Here is a 12325-nt window from a genome sequence, read left to right on the forward strand (position 1 = left end):
TTAAAGCATAATCTATTGAGTGTTAGTCAAATGTGTGACCAAGGAAATGAGGTAGTATTTCGATCAAATGGATGTATTGTCCGTGAGTTTGATACAGGAGAAACAGTGATCAAAGGCATAAGAACTCCAAATAATTTATACATACTCAAGGGAGGATAACAACAATGTTATCTAAGCAAAAATGATGAACACTTGCTATGGCACAGAAGTTTGGGGCATCTAAGCTTCCCTCAAATAAGGAAAGCATGCAAATATCAAGTTGTTCACGATCTTCCTGACATCAAAATTCCAGACAATACAATACGTAAATCATGTCAGTTTGGTAAACAAACCAGAACACACTTCCCTGAGAAGGAAGGATCAGCTAGTAAGCCACTTGAACTTGTCCATACTGATTTATGTGGTCCATCAAGGAAAAAGTCACCTCGAGGAGAAGAGTAATTTATATTGTTCATTGACAACTTTTCCAAGATGTGTTGGACAAGACTTCTGAAGCATAAAGATGAAGCTTTCGAAAAGTTCAAAGTGTCCAAAGCTTTGGTTGAAAATGAATCAGATCACAAAATCAAATGCCTCGGGTCTGATCGAGGAGGGGAATTTCCCTCGGATGAATTTTTCGACTTTTGTGAAGAACATGGAATAAGAAGGGAATTCTCTACTACAAGGACTCCTGAGAAAAATGGAGTGGTGGAAAGGATGAATAGAATGGTTCAACAAATGGCTCGTGTTATGCTTGATGAGTCTGGAGCTCCTGCAACCTTCTGGGGTGAAGCTACATTTGCTGTCGTTACTATTCTCAACAAAACAAACGTCCGGGTAAGAAAAACTCAAACTCGTCATGAACTTTGGTATGGTAAGACTCCTACTGTTAAATACTTCAAAGTTTTTGGAAGTAAATGTTACATCAAAAGGACTGATGAAAATCTTGGCAAGTTTGAACCTAGAGCAGATGAAGGCATTCTCCTCGGTTACTCTTCCCGAAGTAAAGGATATAAGTGTTACAATAAAACACTTGGAAGAATTGTTGAAAGTATTGATGTGGTGGTTGATGAAGTAGGCGACAATCCAAAGCAGATAAAAACCGAAGATGAAGAAGATGAAGAAGACTATCCTTCAACATTAGATCAGACTACTACTGAAGAAGAAACTTATGAGGCACCAGAAGAACAGATAAGAGTAGAAGAAAAGACTCCATCCAGGTATGTTCAGAAGAACCATCCAAAGACTCAAATTTTGGGGCAGAAAGAGGCAGGTGTACAAACAAGAAGAACTATTACAAAAGCTTCAAGCTATCTAGCATTGCTCTCCTCCATCGAACCATGAAATATAAGTGAAGCATGCAAAGATGAATGCTGGGTCAAGGCCATGAATGAAGAAGTTGAGCAGATTGAAAAGAATAACACTTGGGAATTGGTTCCTAGACCTAATGATAAGAATGTCATAGGGACCAAATGGATATTCAGAAACAAGCTGAATGAAAATGGAGACGTTATTAGAAACAAGGCCAGACTTGTTTGTAAAGGGTATGCTCAACAAGAAGGTATGGACTTTGAAGAAACTTTTGCACCGGTTGCTAGACTTGAAGCCATAAGAATTTTCCTTGCTCTTTCTAGCTTTCAGAAGTTCAAAGTATATCAAATGGATGTGAAATATGCCTTTCTAAATGGAGACTTAGAAGAAGAAGTGTATATTGAGCAACCATATGGATTCATCCTTGGAAATGATCCAAAACTTGTATACAGACTTAGAAAGGAACTGTATGGTCTTAAACAGGCTCCAAGGGCTTGGTATTATCGTCTGGACAAATACCTCCATTAATAAGGCTTTTCAAAAGTATCAACAGATAGAAATCTATATATAAAAGTTGATAATGATAAATTGCTAATACTTTTGTATATGTTGATGATATCATCTTTGGTAGCAATGAAGAAGCCATGAGTCAAAACTTTGCTTTGGTGATGCAGAAAGAATTTGAAATGTCTCTACTTGGTAAGCTCAAATATTTCCTTGGTTTACAAGTACAACAAAACAAATATGGTCTCTTTCTATCACAAACCAAGTACCTCAAGCAGATCTTGAATAAATATGGCATGGAAGATTCGAAACCAGTATGTACCCCTATGGTAACAGGATGCAGCCTCAGCACAAATGACGAATCAACAGTCGTACATCAACCAACTTATAGATCCATGATTGGTAGTTTGCTTTATCTAACAGGTAGTCGTCCAGACATCATGCATGCAGTGGGAATAGTTGAAAGATTTCAGGTAAATCCAAAGGAAGCACACCTTCAGGCAGTTACAAGGATTTTCAAATATCTTCAAGGAACATAAAACTATGGCTTATGGTATCCTAGAGACACAGATCTCACACTTCATGCATATACAAATGTAGATTAGGCAGGAAGCGTGGATGACAGAAAAAGCACTAGTGGTGGTGCATTCTTTATGGGTTCCAGATTAGTATCTTGGTTCAACAAGAAACAAAGTTCAATTGCATTATCTATAGTTGAAGCAGAATATGTGGCTACTGCATCTTGCTGTACACAACTCCTTTGGATGATGAAAACATTGCAAGACATCCAAATCACTTGTACTCCACCTATCTCCATTTTATGTGATAATACAATTGTAATTAGTATTTCAAAGAATCCAGTCATGCATTCAAAGACCAAGTACATACCTATCAAATATCATTTTCTCTGCGAACAAGTGCTCGAGAAAAAGGTCAAATTGGAGTATGTTCCCTCCAAGGAATAGGTTTCTGATATATTCACCAAACCACTACCCAGGGAGACATTTGAATACCTCTGACAGAAGCTGGGAGTAGTTGATGCATCATCCTACTGTTAACACTTACCTGTTTTAGAGAAAAGTGGGTGTACGCGAGTTTCATGAAGAGTATCCGCGTACATACACTTGTTTATGTGGATACATTTGTGTATATGTTGGTTTGAAGGAAATCAGTGGGCCAGACTTAGGATGAAAAGAGTCTGATATGGGTCTATCAGTGATCATCTGGCACAGGTTCAGGGGGAGCATATAATGCATTATCATTATTGGCATTATCTTAGAAGATCTTGGTACAATTTCAAAGTTGTTTTTGATTAAGGTGGAACAGGTGCATAGGAAGATCATGGTTGCTGATTGACAGATGCTACTGATGATAGTTGTTGATGACTATCATATTCTTGTCTTAGATATTTCGTCTCTATGTCATATATGTCTTTTATTGTCAAGGTCATGTAACGACCTATTTTATTTCCCCACTATGCTTGGGATGGATGATGTAAAGTTCTTGTGTTATCATGTACAAACTTTTGATGTATCCCCACTTGGTTGGGAGATGGATGTATGTATGAGTCTTTTGTGATAGGAAGGTCATTTATGATGTATAGAGTCATGTTCTTCTTGTAGAACATCTTTTTGCAGACCTTGCCTACAATTAGTGGGAGCATGGACAACACATCAGAACAGAGATTTCAACAAGTACTCAAGGGGAGCATAACCCTTTGCCCTTGATGACAAAGGGGGAGAGTGACTTGGGGTTGCCATCAAGTCCAAAGGGGGAGAGTGACTTGGGGTTGCCATCAAGTCCAAAGGGGGAGATTGTTGGCATTATGACACAGGTTTGGCACTATGGCACAAGTATTGTCCTTGATGGCAACTCACTCAGTAAATCACTCGGCTGACAATTCAGGCTCATAGGTTCTCATAATAAAGAAAAAGGAGATATATGCAGGTTTCCATTGACCAAGCCGCGTATACACGCGGATTTACAGACCAAAAGGCGCGTATGCACATACACGCACTTTCATGCATAGAAAAGCGTGTATAGTTTGGAAAACTTGGATTTTGGCCCTTGGTATTTGGACCTATGGTTTTGGACCATGGTATCTCATCCGAAGTGTTGAACCCAGGTATTTGGACCCAGGTATTGGTTCTAAGTGGTTTTGGACCATGGTATTGAGTAAGGCCTAAGACTATAAAAGGGGAAAGAGATCATTAGGCAAAGGCACTCAAGCATTGAATATCTTATGAAGAGCAAGATCTAGAATACTGGTCATTGGGTTATGGTGCATAGCTGGATCTGAATCAAGGAGGAACCTGAGCATTAGAAGAAGGATAAGTTCTATTGATGGGTCAAGATCTTAAGGCTTGAAAAGAAGTATCTTTGTGTGATTTTGATCTGTTATATTTCACGCATGACTTGATCTATAAATCTGATAATTTGGGTGTGGTTGATGTTTGAATATTTGAAAAGGGTAAATTATCTTTTATAGATTTGTACACAGGTTCAACATAGTAAAAGCATGTATATACACTGGTTCGATAATTCAAAACAGCGTATATGCAGGTTTGCCTTAATATAACAGCGTATGCAAGTAGCTTCTACATATTGAAGTAGCATACATTTCATAAAATATGTTTTAACTGCTTCTGTTTACTGTTGTAGTGTTCTGGGTTCTTGTTGGGTTCTGGTACTGTTACTGTATTCTGGTTACAACATTCAGAGAAGTGATTATGTGATTCAGTTTTAGGTTGGTGCAAAGGAGTTTGGTTGATGCAAATATATTTGATGTTTGATTGATGTTATTGATGGATCTAGTCTGAAAATTTATGAAACGTGGTCCCTGGAAGAAAAGAGAAGGTTGTAGCCTTCTATAGGTTAGCACCTACGTACTAGTACATCAGCTAGTGCAAGAGCTAAGGGGGTTGTAGCTCCCTTCCAGGAGAAGCTGGAGAACAAAAGAAGGTAGTAGCCTTTTGCACGTAGAAGCCTATGTACTGGTATAAGACTGCACCAGTACAGAAATATTGTAAAAAGAAGTTTCTTATTAAAAGAAGATAGAGACGAATTGCAACAAGTGGTTTTCACCCACATTGGGTTTCCACCTTATATCATGTTGTTCATGTGTGCTTCTTATGTGTGATGATCTGTTCTGTTTTACTGCACCTATTTACTGTTCATGTGGTTAATAATGTTCTGATGCACTCATTGATGATCAACTAACTAAGTCATAAGTTTACTGGATATACGCTAGCTTCATTAAACACAATTGCGTATATATGCGGGTATCCTTAAAAGAAGTACCATATATGAATCTGAGTATGAAAATGAAAAAGTGTTTGATTTGCTAATACTGATTCACCCCCCCCCCCCGGCCACCCCTCTCAGTATTATTTCCAACATGAATGCCTATGAAGATGAAGTCTCTTATGCTCCTCATGGTTTTATTCAATCCCCATGTCCTCATAACTATGGATTGTGGACATCCCTATCAAATACCATCTTTAGTCAATTATTAGTGGTTGAAGTTTAAATAAGGCATGTGATAAGAAGGTGAAAGTTAGCATCTTTCAAGCGACTTACAATTATTTTTCACCTACTTTGACCATAATCCTTCTTATGCTTTTTGTAACCAATATTGGACATTCATGTTGTTTTTTAAAATAATATGCTTATTTTGAGAATATCAAGTCAAGTCTACCACATGGATTATAAAAACCATAATTATCTAAAATACTTGTTGATCTATCCACTAGTCAAATCTTGGCTTTGAGCTCCATATTATGAATCCATACAGCACATTTATATAACTTACACATTAGTCATCTTATCTCATCATATACATAACTTGATTCAAAGCATCCACATGATTAAAACTAAAATATTACACTTGCTAAAGGATGCACATATTAAACAAGTATCAGTTTAGGCAGATACAATGAATACAACATGAACTAAAAAGTGGTTGCCAAAGAATAAGTCAATGGGGGAAGAATACTTCAAACTCATTTACTTCATAGATAAGGGGACATCAAATTCCATAGGACATGAAGATAAAACATATTGTAAAAGAAAAAGAAATATAAAATTTGATCTATGTTGAGATAGGAAAAGAGAACACAAAAGATGAGGTGTTGTAGTCTCATTCAACTCCAACTATACAAAAAAAGGATGATTAAAATGACATTTCCAAGCAAAACTAAAATCTAATGGGCATATAATATGGAGGGGACAAACCACAAAATAAATGGAAACAATCCTCTAGGAATATGATATTGTTGGATTGGATCAAATCTGTTGTGAATATCAACTTAATGTAGAGGTATAAACACGAATCTAGAAGGAACACTATGGTCACAAGACATTTAAATTATACCTTGGATATTTTTATCTGACATAAGTTAAAATGAACTCACCTTATTTCCAATGGAAATTCTCCATAAACTAAGTAAAAATAGTGTTGGATGTCATAATTCCACCTAGTTAATGTGAATGTTGATTAAAGGAGTTTCGAAACATTTCAACACGAAAATCATGGATAGCCATTGCATGAGCACAAATTGGAGCTCATGTAGGAGATCCATGTAGACATGGATTATGAGAATAATCATTTTAGTGCAACTCATCCAATACATAAAGTATCTTTAGAATTTTTACCCCAAGTGTTGGTTACCTAAAACATGAAAAAAAGATATGAACCAAAACAAAAAAATTAGCAATTGTGTGAGAAACCATTCTTAATGATGAAGATTATTAGAACAAATGAAATCAAATAAATAAACATAAGTTATAGAGAAATATAATAATGCACTCTAATTAAGTGCAAATTGAAAGATTAAATCTCCTTTTGAAACTACAAATGACAATAACAATAAAAATATAAGGTCTTTGGTACAATAACAAAGTAATCATAGTAAACAAGTTGAAAATATTTAAATGAGAAAGCGGAAGTTAACATCCATTAATAAGAAGACATGACATCATACCAAAAATGTTCGATAAATCTAGTTCTCTTCACTAATTGATTATCTCACATCATAATTCCAAACCCTATTTTGCAAGTAGCATAGGTTTAGGCTATTTTAAGTGGTTTGAGCCACAATAGTTTTCTCTTCATTTATGATAGTATGAAGAAAGGTTTCAAAAGCACTTCCTTCCTTTAAATCTAGAGTAGTCTTCACATCATTCTCAAAAGGAAATTTCATTTGAATATGGAGTAATTTTTATATGAAGGAAATTTCATTTCTAATGGACCGAAAAAGCATTTCATCAAAGTATAATGTTTATTTACATTTCATCAACATTATATGTTAGTTAAAACTTAGAAGGAGAGTGAGAGATGAAATATCTTTATGAAAGTATCAAAAGTGAGAACTACATGCTAATTCTAACAAGATTTTATTTTAACAATACAGGGATATCCATTATTTCTTGATTATATAAACAACTCAATTATTTATGAAAACTTTAACTTCTTAAATATAAATTCAACCATAAACATAAATCTGAACCCATATACATACACATACATATATAAAGTGATCAAAATCCTCATCAACCAAATTGTATCTACATCCAATAAATGTTAACCATAATACTATTCAAAATATTTAATCTCACTTTTCAAGGTCTGCCATCAATTAATATCGCTCTGAAAGAAATTATGAATTAATGAATCAATGTTTATCATTGATTTAAAAAACTTATTTTACAATTCAATATGATGAATAAAGATATTTATCCCTCATCAAAATTGAAATTTTATTCATGTGAACCAAAATAAATTTAAACATCTAAAAATTAAAAAACTAGAAACTAGAGGAGATTCTTCAATTATTTCGGTCATTACCATCCTCTTCAATTTGTGTTAACGCGATGCCTGATTAACGCTTATAATTTCGAATAAGGAGACTTTTAAGTGAACCATCGACAAGAAAAAAAAATACAAATGGTGTATGGAGAGATTCTATATAGAGAGCGAAAGCGTTGATATTCTCCCCCAAAAGTGGCGCTTTTGTTGGCCCTTATTGGGCTGGGTCCACCTTTGTTCTTGATTATCAATTCTTTGGTGGTATAATGGAAGTATAGGTTATGATTTTGAAATTTTTAATTTTTATTTAATGTATTATGTTATGTTTTTTTCATTGGTATTTAAAATATTTAATTTTTTTTTAAGGTGGATAGGATATTATATATTATTATTGGCATTCTTTTTTTTGTTGGTTGGACAATATTTATAATTTCGAACAAAGAGATTTTTAAGTGAATTATTTATAAAAAAATAAATAACAAATGATATATAGAGATTATATACAGAGGAAGTGTTAATATTTTCCCCAAAAGTGGCACCCTTATCGACTTGGGTCTACCTTCTTTCTTGCTTATCAATTGTTTGGTGGTATAATTGAAGTATATATCATGATTTTGAAATTTGAAATTTTTATTTAATAGATAATGTATTTTTTTTTGTGTTTTTTTGTGGTATTTAAAATATCAAACTTTTTTTAGGTTGATAGGACATTATATATTTAGGCCGATAATCCTTCCTTTCGTCGTCTTTTTGTTTCTAATCTTGACAGCTGGCGTGCACATTCAGTGGGAAAATTTCTGTTTCTCCTCAGCAATTTCGATTTCTCCTTAACTTTCTACTCTTCCTGTTTTCTTCCACCATATCTGTCCGTTTTCTGCTCTTCTTCTCTTCCATGCCCATTATTGCCCTGTTGTTCCATGCCCATTATTGCCCTGTTGCAATAATGTTTTTGTGCTCTTCCATGCCCATTATTGCCCTGTTGCAATAATGTTTTTGTGCTCTTCCACTTACTACTGCAATAATGTGTCCCGTTTTTGTTGTGCAATCTGTTGTGCACGACCTAGCCCTCTGTTATTCAGTACACTATTTACACCTCACCTCCGTTTTACTGTTCAGAAATTTCTCACTCAAGTGCTCAAGTATACACTGTTTACACCTCCATTTTACTGTTTCAGAAATTTCTCACTCAAGTGCTCAAGTATACACTGTTTACACCTCCATTTTACTGTTCGGAAATTGTTCACTCAGGTGCACAAAGTTCTCCTACTCAAATTTCAAATTTCAAGTCAGTGCTCTCAAAATGGGTTTTCTGATCCCATTCTCTCTCAGTTTGCTTCCAACGTTTTAATCTTAGTCCAGTGTTTTCTTATGGGTTTTTTTTATGGCAGGTACAACTCTGTTTTCTTGTTCAGAAATCACCCAGGTTCTCAGAATTCACCCAGGTTCTCAGAATTCTTTTGTTTAGTTTAAATTTCAGGTTAGTGCTCTCAAAAATGGGTTTTCTGATCCCATTCTCTCTCATTTTCCTGGTTTTTTCGTGGTTCCTGGTTGTATTAAGTATTTGCTTGGCATCTGCACTCTGAATCTGAATATGTGCGTTAACCTGCGTTAACCTAACATACCTAACATACTCATACTGATGAAATCGTTACCAAGGATATCCAAGGAAATAGTGTGACAAAGAGTACCTTGTTCCAGATTGTAGAGGAAATCTGCACAAAGGGGGTCAGAATCCAAACTTTAAATTCATTAGCCATGGTAGCCATAAGGAGAGATAACCAGATGGATTCCAACATGAAGAAATTAAATGAAATTACATAGCCTCGAAGGAAGATTTACCATTGTTGAAGTGGGATAAGTATGTGTTGAAAGAGAAGACCACAGAGGTTCAAAGAAGAGACCTCCAAACGCCAAGGCTTTCCGTAGGCCGCTCTTCCCCATCTGAAATCCACATCCCTGAAGCCGATTTTGGTAACATCCGAAATCAGAAAGCCCTTCCAATTCCATAAAATCTATCACCGATCGCATATACTGGTCATTCACAGCCGTTTTCCCTTCGTTTATCAATTTCAGAGCGAAAGACAACAGTTTTTTGGCCAGCTCTCCTGCTGTCGTCTTTGCGCATGCAAAGCTGATCTTATTCCCGTAGAAGCCTTTAGGGAGCAGCGGGTGGAATTTCGTTCGAGCGTCCAGGGGAAATATTAAACGAACTTCTTGTTCCGAAGGCAGTTGGAGAGCCCTGGTTCTCAAACGCCACAAACACGCTGATAAAACTTCGAATGTCGGGTGCTTCATGAAGGGTTAGGGTTTGAATGTCTAGGGATAACCATTCGATTACCTCGAGTAATCTGGATCATTCACTAAAACCCAAGAATGCTACCCACCTTACTCCATGTGGCCAACATGTGGTAGAGGGTGTGTGGCAGAAGGGGAGTCGCCATGCAACAACCCAGGTGTACGCCCTTTCCATTATATGTCGGGTGTATGAATGGATGGTGTTTAACAAGTGGAAATGTGATTTAAATACAATAAACAGAGTTAAATACACAGTTAACGACAAATGTCCAAGGTACTTAGGGACAACTATCGTATTAATTTGTTTTAATAGTGCTTCCCTGTTTTACACGCGTTATTGTAATTCTGCGGCAGAAATGACACTCAGATTCTCCAAGCAACTCAGGTCAGTGCATATCACAATATTTTATCTCGATCATTTGGAAGAAATATCCGTGTAGTTATGATGAATTTAAGAGGGGCAGGGGTTCAATCCCATTCATGGAGGAATTTTGCCGAGAAAAGTAGTTTGTAGGGAAATCTTAATGAATTCAGAATTCATGAACCCAATTCATGAAAATTTTAAAACATAATGTCCCCCTTTTTTTAAATTTCATTTTAACTGTTGCGGAATTTCAAGTTGACATGATAAACTATTTTTTGGACCAGTTTTTATTTCTGATTGTTCTCCTACAATGCTGCATGGATAATTTGCATAAAACCTACCGATGAAGGCACCCAAGTTCCATATTTGGTACAGACCAAGGGAACGGAGAAATTGAGACAAGTTCTTTTCTCTAGGGAGAAGTTCTTGCCTCATTCTTGATGATTATCTGCTTTAGATGTTATTCTGTTTCCACTTCTCTCTGCATCTTTGTAAACTAGCAGAGGGAAAATGCTACTCTATTGCCCACTGCGCACTTCTGCCTTGTAGGCACTATTTGTGGGAGCATAAGAATGGGGATAAGATACCCACTAGAGGAAGAGGTCGCTGCTCTTTCTGCCTTGCTGCAATTGCTGTCAATGCATTTCATGGACGATGTTCAATCTAATGAAGCTGTGATAACTGCACGTTGCTCACCTGTGTAATTTACAGATTCGAAATTGTTTGGGCTTTCTATTTTTCTTGTTGTTCAGAGGGAAACCTTAGGTTTGTGGTGGAAGCAACTTAATCCACTTTCTCTTTGCCCCAATTTTCCACTCTCTCTAATTTCCTTCTCGAGGAAGGGAAACCTGGTGGAAAAGTGAAAGTGGCATTCTCAGAAATATTGTTGAGCTCTATCATATGAGATTTCGTTGAACTTTCTAGGCCTCTAGAATCTACAATTGTATAGGATGTTGCAGTTCAAGTTTGGCTTAATATCATGTGTAATGCTTTCTATAGATTTAGCTACAATACCTTGCAGCACTGAAAAATGTTTTTTTGGATCGTCAAATTGATTTAAGATGGGATTATACAAGGAGTTAACCAAGCACCATAGGGCAATACACCACTACAATATAGTGATTTGCGAATAAATTTGAATATATATGTTCGTTAAAACTAAATGCACATAAATCTCTGTACACATTTAAATGTTAAATAGTTTTTTTCCTCCAGGAAAGAAATTGGTGGCCTCCCTCTCAGCCTGAAGGCAAGAGTGAGGTTGCTGGTACCAGGCTAGTCCACATACAAACTCTATTTAGTCAAGTGGAACTGTGGAAGGGCTTTATCTGATTCTCATAACACTTGGGACAAGAGGTGTGCAAAGGGTAAATTAAGTGAGCGAAATACATGGCAAATGCCTGGAAAAAAGGAGTGTGTGAACTTTCAGATTCAATAGCTCTACCCTTTCATGCATCAGAGTCACAAATTTATTGAAAGCTATACATAGTGTTTGAATAGCGTGCTTGTCATATGCAATGACCACTATTCGACATATGTTTGATGGCCTATATTCTTACTTATATATTTAATTTCTGTAAGCCAACTATGCATATTAGCTCAATAGATTTGAGTATTTTCCCTCTACTTATTCGCCCAACTCTGCAGTCGATGGAGTAGCGATTATACATCATTCACAGTCAGATTCTCCAAGCAACTGAGGTCAGTGCATATCACAGTATTTTATCTCGATCATTTGGAAGAAATATCCGTGTAGTTACGATGAATTTAAGAGGGGCAGTATTCCCTTGCACTTTTAATCTTTATACGCCGATTATCTCCAGGGTTCAATCCCATTCATGGAGGAATTTTTCCGAGAAAAGTAGTTTGTAGGGAAATGTTAATGAATTTAGAATTTATGAACCCAATTCATGAAAATTTTAAAACATAATGTCCCCCTTTTTTTAAATTTCATTTTAACTGTTGCGGAATTTCAAGTTGACATGATTTTGTATGTGCAATCAAGCAAATCCATTTGATTGCAGGGGAATTTATGTCGGGACATCTAGCTTGGGAACATAAATAAA

General features: G+C 36.0%; 1 long non-coding RNA gene across 1 annotated transcript; it reads left to right on the forward strand.

Annotated features, from left to right (window-relative positions):
- Positions 1 to 8399: 8399 nt before the first annotated feature.
- On the forward strand, positions 8400 to 9078 carry LOC149143298 (uncharacterized). The gene is made up of 2 exons (XR_016264061.1): positions 8400 to 8848; positions 8989 to 9078. It is a non-coding gene; the product is annotated as an uncharacterized LOC149143298 (long non-coding RNA).
- Positions 9079 to 12325: the final 3247 nt, after the last annotated feature.

Source organism: Pinus tabuliformis, chromosome X, assembly GCF_031772625.1.
Source record: "Pinus tabuliformis cultivar Carrire ecotype Pingquan chromosome X, CPIR1, whole genome shotgun sequence".
Taxonomy (NCBI): domain Eukaryota; kingdom Viridiplantae; phylum Streptophyta; class Pinopsida; order Pinales; family Pinaceae; genus Pinus; species Pinus tabuliformis.